This window comes from Phocoena sinus, chromosome 13, assembly GCF_008692025.1.
Source record: "Phocoena sinus isolate mPhoSin1 chromosome 13, mPhoSin1.pri, whole genome shotgun sequence".
NCBI lineage: Eukaryota > Metazoa > Chordata > Mammalia > Artiodactyla > Phocoenidae > Phocoena > Phocoena sinus.
In genome coordinates this window covers 31,890,745-31,913,933 of record NC_045775.1, presented here as the reverse complement: position 1 = coordinate 31,913,933, position 23,189 = coordinate 31,890,745, and the positions used below count along the sequence as shown (strand labels likewise).

Genomic DNA, 23,189 nt, shown 5'->3' with positions numbered 1-23,189 from the left:
TTGAAGAATCCTTGCATTCATGGGATAAACCCCACTTGATCATGGTGTATGATCCTTTAATGTGCTGCTAGATTGTGTTTGCTAGTATTTTGTTGAGGATTTTTGCATCTATGTTCATCAGTGGTATTGACCTGTAATTTTCTTTTTTTGTGTGGCATCTTTGTCTGGTTTTGGTATGAAGGTGATGGTGGCCTCATAGAATGAGTTTGGGAGTGTTCCTCCCTCTGCTATATTTTGGAAGAGTTTGAGAAGGATAGGTGTTAACTCTTCTCTAAATGTTTGATAGAATTTGCCTGTGAAGCCATCTGGTCCTGGGTTTTTGTTTGTTGGAAGATTTTTCATCACAGTTTCAATTACAGTGCTTGTGATTGTTCTGTTTATATTTTCTATTTCTTCCTGGTTCATTCTCGGAAGGTTGTGCATTTCTAAGAATTTGTCCTTTACTTCCAGGTTGTCCATTTTATTGGCATAGAGTTGCTTGTAGTAATCTCTCATGATCCTTTGTATTTCTGCAGTGTCAGTTGTTACTTCTCCTTTTTCTTTTGTAATTCTACTTATTTGAGTTTTCTCCCTTTTTTTTTGATGAGTCTGGCTAATGGTTTATCAATTTTGTTTATCTTCTCAAAGAACCAGCTTTTAGTTTTATTGATCTTTGCTATTGTTTTCTTTGTTTCTTTTTTTTTTTTTTTTTTTTTTGCGGTACGCAGGCCTCTCACTGTTGTGGTCTCTCCCGTTGCGGAGCACAGGCTCCGGATGCGCAGGCTCAGCGGCCATGGCTCACGGGCCTAGCTGCTCCGTGGCGTGTGGGATCTTCCCGGACCGGGGCACGAACCTGTGTCCCCTGCATCGGCAGGCGGACTCTCAACCACTGCACCACCAGGGAAGCCCGTTTTCATTGTTTCTATTTCATTTATTTCTGCTCTTATCTTTATGATTTCTTTCCTTCTGCAAACTGGGGTTTTTTTGTTCTTCTTTCTCTAATTGCTTTAGGTGTAAGGTTAGGTTGTTTATTTGAGAAGTTTCTTGTTTCTTGAGGTAGGGCTGTATTGCTATAATCTTCCCTCTTAGAACTGCTTTGCTGCATCCCATAGGTTTTGGGTCATCATGTTTTCATTGTCATTTGTTTCTAGGTATTTTTTAATTTCCTCTTTGATTTCTTCAGTGATCTCTTTGTTATGTAGTAGTATTGTTTAGCCTCCACCTGTTTGTATTTTTTACAGATTTTTTCCTGTAATTGATACGTAGTCTCATAGCATTGTGGTCGGAGAAGATACTTGATACGATTTCAAATTTCTTAAATTTACCAAGGCTTGATTTGTGACCCAAGATATGACCTACAATGGAGAATGTTCCATGAGCACTTGAGAAGAAAGTGTAATCTGCTGTTTTTGGATGGAATGTCCTATAAATATCAGTTAAGTCCATCTTGTTTAATGTGTCATGTAAAGCTTGTGTTTCCTTATTTATTTTCATGTTGTATGATCTGTCCATTGGTGAAAGTGGAGTGTTAAAGTTCCCTACTATTACTGTGTTACTGTTGATTTCCCCTTTTATGGCTGTTAGCATTCGCCTTATGTATTGAGGTGCTCCTATGTTGGGTGCATAAATATTTACAATTGTTATATCTTCTTCTTGGATTGATCCCTTGATCATTATGTGGTGTCCTTCTTTGTCTCTTGTAATAGTCTTTATTTTAAAGTCTATTTTGTGTGATATGAGAATTGCTACTCCAGCTTTCTTTTGATTTCCATTTGCATGGAATATCTTTTTCCAACCCCTCACTTTCAGTCTGTATGTGTCCCTAGGTCTGAAGTGGGTCTCTTGTAGACAGCATATGTATGGGTCTTGTGTTTGTATCCATTCAGCCAGTCTATGTCTTTTGGTTGGAGCATTTAATCCCTTTATAGTTAAGGTAGTTATCGATATGTATGTTCCTATTACCATTTTCCTAATTGTTTTGGGGTTTTTTGTTAGGTCTTTTTCTTCTTTTGTGTTTCCTGCTTAGAGAAGTTCCTTTAGCATTTGTTGTAAAGCTGGTTTGGTGGTGCTGAATTCTCTTAACTTTTGCTTGTCTGTAAAGATTTTAATTTCTCCATCAAATCTGAATGAGATCCTTGCTGGGTAATCTTGGTTGTAGGTTTTTCCCTTTCATCACTTTAAATATGTCCTGCCGCTCCTTTTTGGCTTGCAGAGTTTCTGCTGAAAGATGAGCTGTTAACCTTATGGGGATTCCCTTGTGTGTTGTTTGTTGCTTTTCCCTTGCTGCTTTTAATACTTTTTCTCTGTATTTAATTTTTGATAGTTTGATTAATATGTGTCTTGGCATGCTTCTCCTTGGATTTATCCTGTATGGGACTCTCTGTGCTTCCTGGACTTGATTATTTCTTTTCTCATGTTAGGGAAGTTTTCAACTATAATGTCTTCAAATATTGTCTCAGACCCTTTTTTTTTTTTGTCTTCTTCTTCTCGGACCCCTAAAATTCGTATGTTGGTGCATTTAATGTTGTCCCAGAGGTCTCTGAGGCTGTCTTCAATTCTTTTCACTCTTCTTTCTTTATTCTGCTCTGTGGTAGTTATTTCCACTATTTTATCTTCCACACCACTTATCTGTTCTTCTGCCTCAGTTATTCTGCCATTGATTCCTTCTAGAGAATTTTTAATTTCATTTATTGTGTTGTTCATCATTGTTTGTTTGCTCTTTAGTTCTTCTAGGTCCGTGTTAAACGTTTCTTGTATTTTCTCCATTCTATTTCCAAGATTTTGGATCATCTTTACTATCATTACTCTGAATTCTTTTTCAGGTAGACTGCCTCTTTCCTCTTCATTTGTTTGGTCTGGTGTGTTTTTTACCTTGCTCCTTCATCTGCTGTGTATTTCTCTGTCTTCTCATTTTGCTTAACTTACTGTGTTTGGGGGTCTCCATTTTGCAGGCTGAAGGTTCATAGTTTTTCTTGGTTTTGGTGTCTGCCCCCAGTGGGTGAGGTTGGTTCAGTGGGTTGTGTAGTCTTCCTGGTGGAGGGGACTGGTGCCTGTGTTCTGGTGGGTGGGGCTGGATCTTGTCTTTCTGGTGGTAAGGGCTGTATCTGGCGGTGTGTTTTGGGGTGTCTGTATGATTTTAGGTAGCCTCTCTGTTAATGGGTGGCGTTGTGTTCCTGTCTTGCTAGTTGTTTGGCATGGGGCGTCCAGCACTGGAGCTTGCTGGCCATTGGGTGGAGCTGGGTCTTAGTGTTTAGACAGAGATCTCTCGCCAATTGACAATATGTGGGGCCAGGAGGTCTCTGGTGGTATAGTGTCCTGAACTCGGCTCTCCCACCTCGGAGGCTCAGGCCTGACACCAGGGCAGGTATGTGGAGATTTTCTTGCCTTTTTGGAAGTCTGAGGTCTTCTGCTAACGTTCAGTAGGTGATCTGTAGGACTTGTTCTACATGTAGATGTATTTTTGATGTATTTGTGGGGAGGAAGGTGACCTTTATGTCTTACTCCTCCGCCATCTTGCATCCCCCTACAATAGGAGACTCCACTGACAACGCCAACCTCTGCAAGAGCTAGAGGTGCAGAGGCATTTTTTTCAGAAGGTTCACAGCTTGCTTTTTTTCTTTTCTTTTCCTTTGTGCTTCGTCTAGTTTCACTTGTTCACAGTGTGCTTCATGCAGAGGCCTCACACACCGCACTTTAGATCAGAGTGTCTAGGGAGAAGTGGCTGCACTGTCACCTCAGCTCGGCAGGCCGGGCCGTGTTCAGAAGTGCTGCACCTGACACTGCAACTGAAGATGGCGGTGGAAGGCCATGCGCAGCCTGCCCATTTGTATATGGCATTCAAGGAGCAAATATCCCTCCCTGCCAGGTGAGGGAATGGGACGGGTAGTGGGGAAAAGAAGGGAATCCAAATTATTCTGATTCACTACACCCTAGAGATACCCAGACAAGGTTGCTATATGTCTTAGTCCATTCAACTTGCTATAACAGAATACCATAGACTGGGTGGATTATAAACAACAGAAACTTATTTCTCACCGTTCTGAAGGTTGGGAAGTCCAAGACAAGGTGCCAGTACATTTCAGTGTCTGGCGAGAGCCCACTTCCTGGTTCACAGATGTTAGTCTTCTCACTGTGTCCTCACTTGGGGTAAGGGGCAAGAGAGCTCTCTGGGGTCTCTTTTATAAGGGCACTGATTCCACCTTCATGACCTAATCACCTCCCAAAGTCTCACCCCCTCAAATACCATCACATTGGGGATTAGGTTCCAACATAAGAATTTTGGGGGGACACAAACACTGAGTCTACTGCAACATACTTGAAAGCGTAAAAGAGGCTTACTTTCTTCCTAGGCTCCTCATTACTAAACCAAAGGTCAAAACCAGTAAGTACATTATTTATTGTGTTAAGACTGCATTGTAGTTTAATCTTTGTTCAAAGAGAATGGAACAAACTGATGTTTTAACGTCAGAATGGTAGCAAGACAATCTGGTGCCAAATATGAGAGTTTATTATAATCAGAAGTGGGATGGGAAGCAAAGAATTAACAGGAACATAAGTAACACATACGCCCCTAAATTTTCAGCTATCTCATGATGAGTATATTTGTTGAAAGCAGTATTTCAGGAGGGCTACACCATATTTCAGGGCTATGTTAAGTAAGAGAGTGAAGAGGAAGAGAAAGGAAATAGAATCTTATCAAGAAGGAAATGAGTCAAACAAAAGCAAAAAAAAATCTCTAGAATACTTTTGAAGTAAATCTATTTAGAAACTTCAGAGTCCCTGAAGCCTTTGGGGAGGAGAACCATGAGTCTAGGAAAACCATTAATCTAGGTCCCTTAAACCTCTGGGGAGGAGGACCATAATCTGGTTTATCATTTACAGTTTGGAAACTTGGCCAAGTTCAGTGAGAACCACAGGATTGTGTGTGTGTGTGTGTGTATACATATATGTAGTATTACTGGAACATCAACTTGTCATTGAAAAAAGCAACAAATTTCAATGGAACAAGAAAAAGATGATGTAAAATCAAATACTACAACATACAGAAATCAACTGATTTCTGAATCAAAATGTTTCTAGCTCCAACTGGAGATTATTACCCGTCCCAAGAATATTATTTAGACAATGAAAGTTGAGCCCAAAGATATAACTCACATTATTGGTAGGGGTTTGTGAAGTGGCTTACAGAAATAAAATTAAACAAATATTCTACCTATAGCGAGAGTAAGTTACACATACTGGATTCTGTTTACCAGGCAATTGTTATTGTCCTAATTTACTGCTTGATTCTTAACTCTTCATTTCAAAAACAATAGCAGCTTATCTAACAAAACTCTATTCATTCCCTCATGCTATAATTGTAGAAATTTTTCACTCTTAAATTCCACTAAATTCCATTAATTATCATTAAATTAGTAGATTAAACTTTGTTGAGACCTTCTTTATTGAAATGTTTTTTCATCCAGTTCTGCCACTTGTTAACTCAAAATTCCATTATCCTTATCTCCACCTCCCCTAATTCTAGTAGTATCTATAGACCCCTAACACTAGGCAAGTGCTACCTCAAGCTAACACATCCCGTATAAAATTCATATAAAGGAAGGGACCTCCCGACCCTCTCTCCCTGTCTTACATTATTTCAAAAATACCACTCAAGGCTCAATGGTACACATTTATTAAGGCCACTAGCAATTTTTAAAAATTATTTTTAAAGAGATCATCGCACATTCGAGTTGATTATACTTGAACTGCAGAATCATGGAGTTATAGGCAACAGCCCTCTCTTTTTACCTCAGAGGTTAAACGACTTGCATCACACAGGTCAGTAAATACAAGGCTTGCACCAGAACTCAGGTCTCGCTCCCAGGTGAGTAATCCTGAGTGTGTGTACTATAAGATAAACACAAGTAACAGCGTCGGGTTCTTTACTGAAGGGAAAATGAGAGTCAGCACTCTAAAATACCATTCAGCTCCATAGGTTTCCAGGCTATTCTAGTTCTGTTCTAAATGAGTAGGAATTTGTAGAGTTTATAAAGAGAGCCAAATTTTCAAATAAGGGAATAAGACAACTGCAGCCACATAGGAGGTATGTGTGGTAAAAAAAGAATATGCCTCTCCTTATCTCAGAAACACTTCATATACATTTTCTTAACTTGAGCAAGTCAAGCTAAATTTGATTAAGCACATTTCTGCATATCACACGAGCCTACCACTAGTACAGAAGACAGTGCAAACCAAAAGAAATGCCACATATTTCATGGTGTGATTCAGCTTCTTTCCAAATGACATGTCCTTTGAAAAGGCATAGATTTGAAATCTGCCTTTTGGAAAATGCTTCTTTTCAATTTTCAAATATAATTGTGATGTAATTGACCTAATCTGCATTTCCAAGCGTCTAGAGCTGAGCTTACCACCAAAACTAAGCATGAGATCTCCTTTTATGGACCAAAATAAAGAACAGTGTATTGAATTATTAGATAAGCTTTTGTTCTTTTCTTCAAATATTTGCATTAATTATTCAGGCCTTGTATGGATGGAGCTTTGAAATATTCAAATTCCTTGAAATATTTCATTATTTAAGGTTCATACTTATTAAATCCTGTAGGATGTACTTTTCCTGTGAAAGTGCACATTCAGTTCAGTTATTATTTCTTCAGTAGAGAGTGTATATGGAGCAGAATCTCAGGTGATAGAGGAGATACAAAGATAAGCAAGACAATCTTTGGAGATTTTACCCACAGGGGGAATACAAAGCTATAAAATACTTGTAAACCACAAGTTATAGAGTTTATAAAGAGAAAGAGATACCTTCCAGCTAGGGGCTAAAGGACAAACTTCAGAGAGCATCTGGCATGTCAAATGGGCCCTGAAAGACCGACAGGAATTTCACAAGTAGGAGAGCCATTAAATGACGGGGCTGAGATCTCCATTTGACTCATGCCCTCAGTTTCATCTATGAAACCCCTTTTAGATATGATAACCCATGCAGTCATCTTCCCAGCCATGATGCTAGCTCCTCTGGTCTAAACCTTGGTTTGGTCCCCCACCAGGCAAACACATTCTGACGAGCCCAGGAGCCCCTTTTTCCTGAGGGCTGCTCCTGTATTTCTTCTCCACAGATACTCCCCCATTCAGCAATTCTGGTCACAAGCAGCCCTAAAGAAGCAGTGCAGAGCAGCAATCACAATCTCATTAATACATACCCATTCCTTCTCTGCCTTAAATCCTGCTTAGCGAAAGATGCAATCCAAATAGCTACAAATGCGGCCATGTTACCCCACACCCGCTTCCAACGCATCCATGATACCCCAAACAGTAGTCCTTAATTTGGTGTGGAAAGCATTTCTGTCCAGCTTCATTTATCTCCATTCCCCCTGGCTCACAGTGACTCTTTGTAGACCCCAACACACACACACACACACACACACACACACACACACACACACACACTCACTCACTAACTCACTCACAGGCACCATGTTATATTTTGGTTTGCTTATGCTTCCTGTTCTATCTGGAATACAAGCCTCTCTTCCCCAGGTTTTCAAAATAGGTTGTCCTACTCATCCTTTAAGTCTCAGCTAAAATGCATTTTTTTCTGTTGATAGTGTCTTGCTCTTTCTAATAGAAAAATGTAGCCTTTCTGGACTGAACCCACGGTGTGTGTGATCAATACAACAGTCTTGATGTTTTGTCCATACAATAAAGGGTTCTTCCTCCTCATTAGGGGTAAGGTGGCAGGGAAGAAAGCTATGAATATTTATAAGTTAAGTCTTTTCTGGAAGGGAGTTTCCAGAATCATAAACTTTGACACAAACTCATCAAAATCCTGCCACTTTCAACTACCCTCCTTTGTTAGGAAAACATTGAAATGGTCTAAAAGAGGAATGATAGGGGATCACAGCACATGTGTGAACAGTGCAATGGCAAGAAAGAGGAAATTTAAGGCAAGAGGATCAATAGAATGTGTAATTAACTGGCTCTAGAGAAAATAGGAGGAATCAAGGATGGGTATGACTTTGACCCTTAGAAACTAGGAGAAAGATAGTATCTGTGATGGAATTGGGAAGATTCAAAAAGGGAGGAAATTCGATGGAACAGCAAGACATCAAGTGGAACTACAACAGGCAGATGGATAGCTATAGAACTCAGGCAGAAAAAGTCCTGGGGTAAAGATAGGGACTCCATTTTAGAGATTACTGAAGACGTGGGAATGTGTAAGGGTAAAAGAGAGAGTGAAACAAGAGGTCAAAGGCCTTGGGGACATCTACGGTTACAAAATATGGGGAGGAAGTGAAAGCAGTTTAAAAAAAGGAAGAGTCAGGGCTTCCTTGGTGGCACAGTGGTTAAGAATCCACCTGCCAATGCAGGGGACATGTGTTCCAGCCAGGGTCCAGGAAGATCCCACGGTCCTTCCTGGTCCAGGAAGATGCCGCGGAACAACTAAGCCCGTGCGCCACAACTACTGAGCCTGTGTGCCGCAACTACGGAAGCCTGTGCACCTAGAGCCCGAGCTCTGCAACAAGAGAAGCCACTGCAATGAGAGGCCCACGCACCACAACGAGGAGTGGCCCCCACTCGCCGCAACTAGAGAAAGCCTGCATGCAGCAACGAAGACCCAATGCAGCCAAAAATAAAATAAACAAATAAACTTAAAAAAAAAAAAAAAAGGAAGAGTCAGAAGTGGTAGTGAACCAGGACAGTGGAGCACTGTATTAGCCAAAGACAGAGACGGGTAAAAGGAAGAGCAATTAACATTGTTGATGCTGCAGAGGAGTGAAGAAAAATGAGGACTGAAGGAAAAAGCCATTTAATTTGGTGACTGAGTAATCACAGTGGTGACCTCAGAGAGAGCAGTTTCTCAGAGAAAGGTGGGATGGGAGGAAGCTAGATCCCGAACAGTAGAGAGAGCAAATGGGAGTGGATTTACAGTGTTCTGAGGACCACTCTAATACAAAATGATAGTGATAACAGATGAAATATAAAATGGGAGAGATGTCAGACATGTTTACACTCAAAAACAGCTCTGCTGCCCAGAAATGGAATGGAAATAATACAGTAAGTGGCCTAGAGCTGTAGACCTGCAGGATTCGGCCAAAAGCCAACAGAGGCATTCAGGAACTGGACTCATGCAGGGTATTAAGGGCTAAACATCTCCCGTGTGCGGCACCTGAAATCAAGGGCCGGACAGGGCTGCCCCCTTGAAAGCAGCTGCCTAGGACTACGGGCTTGAACAAACTGACATACCTAGGGAGGGTGGAAGTGTAAGGCACAGTGTCACAGCCAGAATTTGCCTCTGGAGAAGGGATTGGATCTACAATGCTATAGGATAAGATCAAGGTCTGGCCTGGGAGTCCCAGGAACTAGATGGAGGAACCACAAAACTACAAACAGGGAAGGTTGAGTTTGGAGGGACACAGGAAGGAAGGGAGGCAGGAAGGAAGGGAGGGAGGGAGGAAACTAATGCTAAGAAAGCAAGCCAAAAGTAGAAGCAACAACATGGAGAAGAATTCACACCAGACAGAAAATGGAGGGGAAGGTTATAAGACCAAAGAAAAGAAATCAGAGATTTAAATATTGAAAATATTGAAAGAGGTTTAAATATGGTAGTGGACAGCTTCTGTTTTCGTTCTGCCCAGCATCTATTTCCCCTTCTTTTGATAATGGCATTCCAATTTTCCTTAGAGAACCAGTCTTACTTTCTGTCTATACGTATATTCTAACACACTGACTGAAATGATTGGTTCAGAGATGAGCATGTGACCAAATCAAAGAATCAAAACCATCCTAGAATTTCGGCAGGTAGCAACAGGTAAACACTAAAAAGGAAGCTCTGGCTTTCACTGAGAGAATATATGATGTAGGTCATCTTGGCACTACAGGGATATACTGACTAGAAAATGGAGACAAGACAGAGGGAAGTACACTAGAGGGACAGAGAAAGCAAGACCAAGATCTAATGATATTATTTGATAACCTGGATCCAGACACATTGGCTTCTTATTAGTTAAGTGAGCCCATAGTTTCCCTTTTTTGGTTAAGTTAATTTGAATTAGGTTTCTGTTATTCTAACCTAAAAGAATCCTGACAAAACACATGAAGAGACGTAGTAGTTTCTATTTCCAGATAACATGATCAGTTACCTAGAAACCCAAGAAAATTAGCTGAAAAACCTATTAGAACCAATGATGCAATATCAATAAGCAAAAAAAAAAAGTCAGTATAGGGCTTCCCTGGTGGCGCAGTGGTTGAGAGTCCACCTGCCGATGCAGGGGACACGGGTTCGTGCCCCGGTCCGGGAGGATCCCACATGCCGTGGAGCGGCTGGGCCCGTGAGCCATGGCTGCTGAGCCTGCACGTCCGGAGCCTGTGCTCCGCAACGGGAGAGGCCACAACAGTGAGAGGCCCGCGTACTGCAAAAAAAAAAAAAAAGTCTGTAGACCAATTATTTTAAAAATAGAAAGTGTGATAAGGAGAAAAAATAGGTTCCATTCACAACAGCAACAAAAACTAGAGAATAGCCACCAAAAAAACTAATAGGATATGTGCCAGAACTACAAGAAAAAGCTATGAAACCTAGATAAAGACCTGAATAGGAGAACTTAATGTTGTCAGGATAATAGTTGTCCCCAAATTATCCATAAATTCAATAGATTTCCAACAGAACAAAAATTGATCAATAGCTCAATGGAAAAAAAGAGAAAGCCCAGAAATGGGCCCATGTTTATAGGAATTTAGTATGTTATAAAGGTAGTATTTCAAAACAATAAGGGAAGGAATGGACTCTTCAATAAGTGATGTTAAAACAATTGGCTATTATTAGGAAAAAAATTAAGTGACTTTTTTTTTACCTCACATTATTAAAATAAACTCTAGATAGATTTGGGTGAAAAAACAAAGATATCATCAAACTCTTAAAAGAAAATGTATAGAAGACCATGTTTCTGATCTTGGGGGTAGGAAAGATCTCCTGAAACAATATACAAAATGCAAAAGCCATAAAGAAAAGTATTGAAAACGTTAAGAAGCTTCACTTTATCAAAACTTTAAATCTGTTCAACAAAAGAAACCATAAATGAGATTAAAATTCTAGTGATAGACTGGGTGAGATCATGGTAACATACATAGCAAAGGACTTACTCTTACAGATCCTTAAAAAAAAGACCAACAAAATAGAAAATGGATAAAAAATATGAACAGGCAATTCACAAAAGAGGAAACGTGAATGGCAAACATCTGAAAAGATGCTCAGTCTCACCCTTTTAGGGGGAAATGCAAATGAAAGCATGGGGATACCATTTTCCACATTTAACTGGCAATAAGTCAGAAGACTGATATCAAACACTGACAGGCATATTGGAATTGAGGTACTCTCTTAAACCACTGCTGGGAATATAAACTGGGCAAGCCTATTTGGAGAACAAATTGGGCAGTAGCCCTTCCAACTGTAGAGGCATCAATCCTTTCACTCTGCAGTCTCACAACCTTGGTATCTACTCTACAGAAATACTTGCATGGGTGCAAGAAGGAAAGTGGTAAGAGGTTGTTCACTGAAGTACTATCCATAGTAGTGAAAACCTAGAGCAACCTAAATAATCATCAAAAGAGGAACAGTTAGATAAATAGCGATGCATCTGGCTTATGTAAGAGTATGCAGCAGTCAAAAAGAATTAAAACACACTGACACAGAAAAATCTCCAAGAGGCGTGGTTAAAGCATGGCTAAATTAAAGAAAAAAAAAGAAAAAAAAGCAAGTTGGGGAACAACCCACACTGTATGATACCATTCAGTTCAAAGCAAAATTGTCTCTCTTTCTAATTTGTGTGTGTGTGTGTGTGTGTGTGTGTATACACACATATGTATATAAATATATAATATACAGATAAATAATACATATATCTAAATATCTGAAAAGATGAAACGATACAGTCCAAAGTGAAATCTGTGTTGGCAGAAAGTAGAAACCTGAAATGGAGGTGAGAGGAGGGGTAGAAAGAAAAATTCTTTATTTACCTGTAGTGTGTGATTTTTTTTTTTTTTTTTCAAGACCCCTTGTAGCTCTGTGAATGTAGGCATTCACTCTGTTTAGGAAAAGACCCTCCCCTTTCTAAAGGCCTGCTCCAGATCAGGCATCTGCGCCTCTGCGCTGCTTTCCTGGTGAAGCTGTGACTCAGCCCAGTGTGCCGCAAGCCAGGCCGGGGTGCAGAGATTCTGTGCTTCAGTCCTGGGTCAACATTCACTCAGACCGACCATGGGCAAATCAGTTTCAGTTTCTTTCTCACCACTAGCTCAATTTGGAAGCAGGTACCTCACAATGTGGTGAGAACAAGGGTGCAAGCAAATCGCCACTCTACAAGCTTCCTCTCCCCATTCTCTCAGTGCCTCTGGCCTTGCCAGTGGGGAGGTGGAGATTTCAGGGAAAATGTCTGGGGACTTTGTGCACTGCTCACAGCAAAAGGGCAAGCTGAGAATACCATGGCTGGAAATTCTTTAGTGCAGCCAAGTGTTCCTCGCCCATTTGGTTGACTACATGCAATTTTTCTTGCACTTTTTTGGTAGTTGTAGGGCAGACAAAATAGCCCTTCACCACGAATAAAGCCCTTGAAGAGATGATTTACGGACCACAAAGACAGACTGAACTGGGAAGGGGGACCCAAATACTGTGAACAATCTCCTTAGGAGAATGCCATAAATAAAAACCCTACTTAACGGTCGGGGATGTCCTAAAAGGAGAGGAAGTCAGCATGTATGATAAAACAGCTGTGTAAATTACACAGCTTCCAGGGTACTACCCACCACATCATGCTACTTCCTAAACACTGGATTCCTTTCTCCCTCTCCTCCTCTACCCCAAAATAATCTAAAGCAATCTTACAATTACTAAGCTAGGGGAAAGGCAAACCACTCTGGGAAGGAAAAAATAGCAGCTGCTCTACATATCCTTTTCAGAGTTTGGCTACGATTGTTGAAGTTATCTGTCATTTTCCTTTCTTCATGGCTGCCTTGACAGCCCTTCAGGATTTCAGCTGGTTCCAAGCACCTCTCAATAAAGATCATTCCAGAGAAGTTTCATATTCCTAAGGTTCCTTACATCTCTCTTTCTTTAATTTAGGAAATGAGGCTGAAAAAGATGAAAAACAGCCCAGATTTCACCATTTTCTATGCAAGGTTCTTGCAAAGCAAGCTGTGCCTCCCTTTCCAACAAGGACGGAGAGAGGCAGTTCTGATTGGGAAGTAGGCGGTAAGGCCTTTGGAGCAGCAGTCGGATTATGTGTCTTTGGAAAAGGCCCCAGCAGGCCCAAAGGCTGTTTGAAAACTTCTTGTAAAGAAGGGGAAGAAAAAACAAAACAGCAGACTTTGGTGCACTCAGCCATTCAGAAAGCCTGTGTCTGCACCATGGACTTCATTCATTCACCAAATGTTTATCTTGCACCTATGCGGTGCCAGGCTCTGTTCTAGATGCTGAGAGTAGAGCAGTGAAGACAACCAAGTGTCTGATCGCTGTAGGGAGTTTCTGTGTGAGTGGGGATGCGGCTGATCTATGAAGAGAGCTCCAGGAAGCCCTCTCCCCTGTTTCCTCCCAGCTGGGTGCATGCTGGCCTCTCCCTTCTTTGGGTTCTGTAGTCGCTTCCTTCTGCTGCGTCCTTGGTTTATTATTCCCTTCACCTTTCCCCTTGATAATCACTTGTCCCTTTGTAAACATCAAAGCAGGACCAGGGAGCTGATGAAAGTGAGGCCTGTGACTCATAGGAGGATGTTTTTCTCTTTCTCATTTATGCGACTCTCTTCTCAGGAGAACCTTTTTGTTATGAAACTAGCTTGCCTCCTCTTTTTGAGAGGTTCCTCATTTCAGCTCTGATTGTCAAAATCTACTCTCAACTTTTCACTGGTGTTACAACTCACCTACCACTCACCGGGGCCCTCGGAGTACCCTGGCAATCATTTCTTATTTCTCTATGCAGCTTTTTTGGCTGTTGTTGTTTTCATCCTTCATTTAGACTATTTCCCCCAAATCTCCATACTTCTCAGAGTTCCCTACACATAGCCCACCCCAACCTCCCTGCTCACCCAGTAAACTTCAACAGATGACAGTGCCCATACTTCACAGAGAACATAGAAACCAACAGAAAAGAACTCCCTCCATTTCCAGTCACCTGCTATAGACTGAATGTTTGTGTTCCCCCAAAACTCATATGCTGAAATCTAATCACCAGTGTGATGGTATCTGGAGGTGGAGTCTTCGGGAGGTGATTAGGTCATGAGGATGGAGCTGTCATAACTGGGATTAGTCTCCTAAAAGAGGTCCCAGAGAGCTCTGAGGACCAAGAAGGGGGCTTTCACCAGTCACTGAACGTGCTTGGCACCTTGATCTTGGACTTTCCAACCTCTAGAACGGTAAGAAATAAAATTCTGTTGTTTGTAATCCACCCAGTCCATGGTATTCTGTTACAGCAGCCTGAAAGGACTAAGACACTGACTATGAAGTCATCTGCACCTGCACATACTTTTTCCACCCCTGCATAAAGAAACGGTATCCTGCCATTTAAGGTGAGCCTCTGCACCAGAGCTTAGGACCACCCCATTTAACTTTCTCAGGGAGAGCACCCCATGAGTTATCCCTTCTTCACCTCGCCCTCCATTCCTTCCCCTCTGCCAGATCTCTTCCTCCAGCCTAACACAAAGCCCCTAGCCTTTGCTTCTATGAACTAAAAGCAGATCCAGAAACCAAGGATGAATATAAATAATAAAAAGAACCAGGACAGGGACTTCCCTGGTGGCGCAGTGGTTAAGAATCCATCTGCCAATGCAGGGGACATGGGTTCGATCCCTGGTCCAGGAAGATCCCACATGCTGCAGAGCAACTAAGCCCGTGCACCACAACTACTGAGCCTATGCTCTAGAGCCCGTGAGCCACAATTACTGAGCCCACGTGCCACAGTTACTGGAGCCCGCTCCACAACAAGAGAAGTCACCGAAATGACAAGTCCGCGCACCATAGTGAAGAGTAGCCCCTGCTCACCGCAACTAGAGAAAGCCACACACAGCAATGAAGACCCAACGCAGCCAAAAATTAATTAATTAATTAAAAAAAAAGAACCAGGACAGGATCTACATAAAGATACTGTTAACTGACTGTTGGATCTTTTGAAATCATCCTTTACTTCTCTCATCTTTTCTCTCATATTCTACTTTTTGGGATATTTATGAGATCTACCTTCTAACCCTTCCAGTGAAACTTTTATTTTGCCAATCATATTTTCAGTCCCAAGACTTCCTCATATTTCTGGTCATTCTTTTTATCACATCCTTGCTCTTGTTTTAGGTAGGTAATATCTTCTCAAGTTTCTGAAAGCACTAGAGATCGTTGGTTTTTTGGTTTTTTTTTTTCGGTACGTGGGCCTCTCACTGCTGTGGTCTCTCCCATCGCGGAGCACAGGCTCCGGACGCGCAGGCTCACTGGCCATGGCTCACGGGCCCAGCCGCTCCGCGGCATGTGGGATCTTCCCGGACCGGGGCACGAACCCGTGTCCCCTGCATCGGCTGGTGGACTCTCAACCACTGCGCCACCAGGGAAGCCCTGTTGGGTTTTTAAAAAATAAATTGACTTCTGTTCCCTAAATTATTTCTGTCGGCCTTGTGGGATCCTCATCATTACTAGGCAGATACCGATGAGCATACACATTATATTGCTACTCCAGGCCACGCTCCTGAACTCCAGATATTTATCTTTAATTGCCTAATGAAAAACTCTACCTTGACATCCTAAAGGCACCTCAGACTGAACTCATATTTTCCTCCAAATAAATGTTTTTTCTTTCAACTCACTAAATGGCACTACCATCCACCGTTACCTGAATGAGAAACCTAGGAGTAATTCTTGACTGGCCCTATTTTTCCTCACCTATATCCAATACATTAATTCTATCTCTTTAATATCACTCGATGGTATCCTAATGTTTTCTGCTTTGTTGAACACACATAGGTGGTGTTAACTCCTGGCATCTCTCCATGCCATTTAAGCACTCTGTCTCAGGGAAGGTGGACTGACCCCTGATTTATCTGGGTGTGTTAGTTCTGAGCCACACTTCATCCTCTTGGCGGCTAGTTACAGGGGACAGACATTCTAATCTTCCAGGTATAGCATTCTCCAGAGGTGTCACGGGTTGGGTTCACTGGGAAGCAGGTTCTGAGATAGATATTAGTGTGCAGGAGGTAGTGCTTCTGGAATCAATACTTGGGGAAGGAAAGGGAAGGGAAGAAAAAAACAGGAAGGTGAAAAACAGGATAGGATGGGAAGAACAGGAACAGGAAGGGAAGAGAAAGGAGCAAGATTGGGCAAAGGGAGAAGTTTAGCTGAGATTCAGGCTCAATAGAGGCCTCAGCTGACCTTGGGGGAGCTCCAAAGCTCAGATGACCTTCCAAAGTTGTCTCAGATTGGGGGTGGGGGACCAAAGCTTTGTATTGCTCCCTGATCAGTCATTGGATGCCGGCCACCCCACGGAGACATAGGGCTAGTGGGTTTGTTTAGCCAAGTCCCTCCCTAAAAACAGCTGCTAGCTGAGGGCAGAAGCAGCACTGCAGGCAGCCAGAGGAATATGTCCTGTATTTCTGAAGAGGGATCCAGGTGGCACACCTCAACATTCACCTCAGAGAAGCCTGCCCTCATCTGGGGGTTTACTTAGCATCTCATCTGGCTCTCACACTAAAACCTCTATGGTAGTTTTTTTCAGCAATAAATGGCAGGTTTTGGAGTCCATCTGCCTATATATATTATTTTTTAAATAAACTTATTTATTTATTTTTGGCTGCACTGGGTCTTTGTTGCTGCGTGTGGGCTTTCTCTAGTTGCGGCGAGCGGGAGCTACGCTTCGTGACGGTGCCCGGGCTTCTCATTACAGTGGCTTCTCTTGTTGCGGAGCACGGTCTCTAGGTGTGTGGGCTTCAGCAGTTGTGGAGTGCAGGCTCAGTAGTTGTGGCTCACAGGCTCTAGAGCACAGGCTCAGTAGCTGTGGTGCACGGGCTTAGTTGCTCCACGGTATGTGGGATCTTCCTGGACCAGGGATCAAACCCGTGTCGCCTGCATTGGCAGGTAGATTCTTAACCACTGAGCCACCAGGGGAGTCTCTACCTGTCTATCTTTTGTTTTATTGCTTCATTTTCTCAGAGACCTAGGCTGAAACAAGGGATGCTATTTAAACCTCAGTATTCTTCCTGCTACTCACTGGGATAAGGCCAGTCTCAACACCTTCCTAGACTACAGCTGTTTGCCATCTAGCCATCCTATCTCGATTGTTACCCCTCTCCAATTCTTTCTCCACACTTTAGCCAAAGGGAAATTCCAAAAGCACAAATCTGATCAGCTCACCCCTGCTTTCCCTTTGCCTTCAGAGATAAAGTCTAACCTTTTTAATGAGGCTGAGAAGGCCAACAAGATTTAATTTGAGCTCCCATGTCTGGTTTGATTCTCTTAACACTCCCTTATCCCTCAGCTCTGTATTTGACGCACCAGCAAGAGAAAAGTACTTGCAGTCTCCACCAGCAACCCAATGGTTTCTTGACTCTGTGCTTTTTAAATATTTCCTCAGATTAAAATGTATTGAACTGCTTCCTTGTCCATCTCTCTCATTTGAATATGAGCATCTTAGGAACAGAGACATTTCCTTGTTCTTACACTAGGCACTCAATAAATATTAAATGAAAGCGTGAATATGAAAGCATGGAAAGGATTTATGGCCTGTTACATGCTTATTTATCAGCAAGGGCCACTGCACATGGGAAAATGTTCAACCTCGCTATTAAAAAGGTGCTCTGAAACAAGGAGATAATTGTATCTTTTTCACTTAGAAATTGGCAGAGCTACTAACAATAATATTTGAGGCTAGCAAGGGGATGGTGAAATGAGCACCCTGATACACTGCAAATATCCGTAAGGCATTCTGGCACTATATGACAAGTCTTAAGATGCTTAAGCCATGTACCCTAATAATTGCACATCTAGAAATCTATCCTGTATAACCAGAGAGAGAAGTAAAATTTATGTGCAGAGGTATTCATCACTGTAGGTTTTTCTATTATACTTGCACTCTTAAATTGTCCATATATTCTAAATTGGGTCTGTTATAATTTAAAGATCAGCAAAACGTTAGTAAAATGCTGACAAGGTTAGAGTTGGGAGCCAGCCTCCAGGATAGCCTAATGATTCTTGCCTCCTGGTATTCACACGCTGTGTGGTTCCCTCTCACATTGTTCCAGAAGTAATGTCATCACTTCTGCCGTGCAACTTTCATGATAAGGTTATAAAAGACTCTACAGCATCCAAGTTAGCCTTTCTCTCAGACCACATGCTCTTGGGGAAGGCCAGCTGCCATGTCTCTCTCTATGGGGAGACACATGTGGCAAGACATTGAGGCCTCTTTTTTTTTTTTTTTTGGCTACACTGTGTAGTTTGTGGGATCTTAGTTCCCTGACCAGGGATTGAACCCGGGCCCCCTGCAGTGGAGTCCTAACCACTGGACCGCCAGGGAAGTCCCCATTGTAGCCTCTTGATAAAACCACATGAGTAAACTTGGAAGCAGACCCCCCCAGCCTAAGTCAAGCCTTCAGGTGACTGCAGCCCCAGCTGCCACTTGACTGCAAGCTTATGAGAGACCCTGAGCCAGAACCACATGGTTAAGCTCCGCCTGGATTCTTGGTCTAGAGAAGCTATGAGATAACAAATGTGTATGGTTTTAAGCTGCTGAATTTTTTTTTTTTTTTGCGGTATGCAGGCCTCTCACTGTTGTGGCCTCTCCTGTTGCGGAGTACAGGCTCCGGACGCACAGGCCCAGCGGCCATGGCTCACGGGCCCAGCCGCTCCGCGGCATGTGGGATCTTCCCGGACCGGGGCACGAACCCATGTCCCCTGCATCTGCAGGCGGACTCAACCACTGCGCCACCAGGGAAGCCCTAAGCTGCTGAATTTTGAGTAGGATGATCAACTGTCCAGGTTTCACCAGGACTGAGGGGTTTCCTGGGATATGGGACTTTCAGGGCTAAAACCAGGGAGGTCCTGGGCAAACTGGGACAGTTGGTTACACTAGTATTTTTAAATACAACTTTATTCAGATATAATTCACATACCATAAGTCGCCTGTTGAAAGTTCAATGGTTTTAGTATATTTGGAGATGTGCAACCATCACCGTAATCCAATTTTAGAACCTTATAAAGAAATCCTGAAAAAAAAAAAAGAAATCCTGTACTCCTTAGCTATTATCCCCCAGTCTCCCAACTCCCCCCAGACCTAGGCAAACCACTAATCTACTTTCTGTTTGTAGACATCCTAGTTTTGAATAATTTATTATACAGCAGTAGATAATTACTATAGGGTTATGGATAATGGGATAAAGGATGCTTGCTTTTGCATTAGTCCCTTAACTTACACTTTACTGAATTTTGCAAATTTTTTACAATAAGCATATTTTCACTTAATATAAGAGAAAAAGTAGTAGTATTCTGATTTACTGAAAATATGATGTATGATTTCATGGAACTGCTGTTTGGGCCCACCCAGTATCCTTCTACTCCTTGTTCTTCTAGTAACAACACTACCCCTCTTCCTTAAAGAAGAGCCTTTCTCCAATTCCAGGTTGTTCTGATTTGGTTGCCAAAGGACAAGGTGGATACTTGACTCAGGCCAGAATAATCAGATTTTCTCTCCCAATAATTTGAATCTTGAGTAGAGGCACAGGGGGAAAGAAGGTATTTAAAACTAGTCATCAGGAGGCAGAATCCTAGAGAATTTGTTGGGGAACTTCTGTTTCTGAAATCTCTGTAACCTTTCTGGTTCCTCTTCTTTCCTCTTGGGTATTCAGTAATTCCTTTGATTCTGTAAGTTACTCCTGTATGACTCTGTAAGTCTCTTTTTTATTTTTTTATTTTTATTTATTTATTTTTTTAGTCTCTTTTTAATTTAAGCTAGTTTCTGTTGCTTGCAACAAAAGAACTCTAACTGATCCAAATAATAGAGAAAATATTTCTGTTGCGCTGGGGCGCCGGTGGGGGAGAGGGTGGCGGTTATCCCCTCACCCCCCAAAAAATATCCATAAATCTATCACTCCAACAGAAAAGTTTTTAATTTTTTCATATTACCCATTGGTTCATTTTCACATAGTTAGAATCATGGTGTACCTATCATCTTATATTTTTCTACCTAACGCTGTACCTGCAAAAACTTTTAGTGTTTCTACAAAGTCTATTCATCATTTTAAATGTATGTTATCATCTTGTACTGGTATATAATAATTTATTAAATCTTGATCCACTGGTTGGATATTTGGGTTGATTTTAGCTAGCAGACATATATTTAAAATGAACATTTTCACAGCAAGCTTTGTGCTTCTGTTGAATCATTTCTTTCCTTAGGATAAATTTACAAAATTGAAAAATGGATCTGCTATGGTGTTATCCTTGTTCCTTTCATGCATTTGATGTGTTGTTTTGTAAAGTGAAAGGTGCTTTTGTACTACAAGTAATTTTCTATTTTGAATGTTTAGATTTCCATTTATAAGGTATTCTTAGATTGGGCAAATTCAGATAAATAGAATTTACTTAGTTCAAAATCTACATTATGACAGTTATACAAGTATTCATGTGATTGTAACTATTTAAATACACCTTTTATTGAATATAAAATACATAAATAAAAATGGCACAGATCATAAGGGTAAAATCGCAATGAATTTTCACAAAGTGAACACACCCATATATAACCAGTACGAATATCAAAAAGCGCTACTGGCACTCTAGAAGCCCCCTTATGCTCCCACCCAATTATAACCTTCTGTCAGATAACCACAATCCTGATGTCTATTACCATAATTTAATCTCTTCTGTTTTTGAACTTTAAATAAATGCAGCCTTTTGTGTATGGTTTCCTTCACTCAACATTATGTGTATAAGCTTCATCCATGTGTAGCAGTAGTTCATCCATTCTCATTCTGTGTAGTATTGCTTTGTGCAGATACACATCATTTATCTACTGTTGAATGGATATCTGGGTTGTTTGCAAATTTTGATTCCTACAAATAGGACTAATATTGTTGGGTCATGGGTTATGCACATATTCAGCTTTCTTAGAAACTGCCAAATAGTTTCCCAAAGTGGTACCAATTTATATTCTCACCAGCTGTGTAGGAGAGTTCCAGCTGCTTCACATCTTCTGGTTCTGTGCTTTTTCACATGTTTGTTGGGCACTTGGATATTCTCTTTTTGAAGTACCTGTTCAAATCTTTGACCAATTTGGGGGGGGGGGTCAACTTTATTGAGATATGATTTTCATACAATGAAATTCACCAATTTTAAGAGTACAAGTCTATGAATTTTACAATGTATTCTATAATGTAATCATCATCATACTCATGATATAGTTCCCTTTTGTCCTTTGAAGTCAGTTTCCTTCCCCACCCCATGACTAGCAACACTGACATGTGTCCTGTCACTATACCTTTGTCTTTACTATAATTTCATATAAATGGAATCATACAGAAAGGAATCTTTTGTGTCTGGCTTCTTTCAATGAGAATAATGTTTTTGAAATTCTATCCATGACATTTTATGTATCAGTAGTTCATCAGGGTTTTTTTTTAAGTGCTAAATAGTATTCCATTGTATAGATATGCCACAGTTTGTTTATCCATTCACCTGTTGATGGGACGTTTTGTTGTTTCCAGATTTGGGCCATTATGAATAAAGTTGTGATGAACATTCAAGTACATATGTTTGTGAATACACGTTTTCATTTCTCTTAGGTAGATATATCAGAATGCGATTGCTGGGTCCTACGGTAAATATATGTTTAACTTTATAAAAAAGTTATCCAATTTTTCCAAAATGTCCATATCATTTACATTCCTACCAGAAGTATATCAGTGTTACAGTTGCTCCACGTCTATGCCAACACTTGGTACTGTCAGTGTTGTTAATATTAACCCTTCTAGTGGGTGTGTACTGGTATCTCATTGTGGTCTTAATTCCATTTCCTCGATGACTTATGATGTTGAGCATCTTTTCACGTGCTTATTGCCGTTCATAAAATATTTATTCAAATCTTTTGCCCATGTCATAAACTGAGTTCTTCTACTTTAATTATGAGTTCTTACTGAACTGTAAGCATTCTTTTGTATTCTTGATACAAGTCGTTTATCAGGTATATTTAATAAATATTGTCTTCCAGTATGTGGTTTGAATTTTCATTTTCATAACAGTGACTGTACTTTTCTATAAGTTTGAACTTATTTCAAAATAAAAGACTACCAAAAAGAGAAGAAATTACTAGTTTGCTAAGAGTTTTAAATCATGAATGGATATTGAATTTTATGAAATTCCTTTTCCGTATCTATAACGATGATCATATACATTTTATTTTATTTATTTTTATTTTAGATTTTATTTATTTATTTATTTATTTATTTTTGGCTGCGCTGGGTCTTTGTTGCTGTGTGGGCTTTCTCTAGTTGCAGCGAGCAGGGGCTACTCTTTGTTGAGGTGTGCGGGCTTCTCACTGCAGTGGCTTCTCTAGTTGTGGAGCGTGGGCTCTAGGCGTGCAGGCCTCAATAGTTGCAGCACATGGGCTCAGTAGTTGTGGTTTATAAGCTCTAGAACGCAGGCTCAGTAGTTGTGGTGCATGGGCTTAGTTGCTCCGCAGCACGTGGGATCTTCCCTGACCAAGGATCGAACCCGTGTATCCTGCACTGGCAGGCAGATTCTTAACCACTGCACCACCAGCGGAGTCCCTACATTTTATTTTATTAATTTGGTAAGTAATAAGACTATCAATGTTAAACCAACCTTGAATGCTTGAAAGAAACACACATTTTATATATTATATATTACTGGATTTGTTTTGCTGATATTTAATTTAGAATTTTTTTCATCTCTGATAAGAGAGAGACTGGTCTATAGTTTTCTTTTCTTATAATGACCTTAGGTTTGGGGATCAACATTTTATTGGCCTCATAAAATGAACTGGTATTTTTGTATTCTCTGAAAGAGTCTGTGCACTATTGTTGTCCTTTCTTCCTTAAATATTTGGAAGAATTTAATGGTGAAGTCATAAGAATCTGGAGATTTAGTGTGTGAAGATTTTTAATCACTATTCAGTTTCTTTAGTAGATATAGAACTATTCAGGTGTTCTTTCTTTCTTGTTTTTTATTTTTTTGGTGTCACTTTTTG

General features: G+C 40.9%; 1 protein-coding gene across 3 annotated transcripts in view; it reads right to left on the bottom strand.

Moving 5' to 3' along the window:
* The window catches only part of TMEM178A (transmembrane protein 178A), a 248,504-nt gene that overhangs the window by 211,044 nt on the left and 14,271 nt on the right, over positions 1 to 23,189 (bottom strand). Inside the window, exon 3 of one of the 3 annotated variants that reach the window (XM_032652737.1) lies at positions 19,099 to 19,191. The exons of the other annotated variants lie outside the window; for them this stretch is intronic. The gene's annotated coding sequence lies outside the window, so the exon portion shown is untranslated. The remainder of the gene's footprint in view (positions 1 to 19,098; positions 19,192 to 23,189) is intronic. 3 annotated transcript variants of the gene reach the window in all.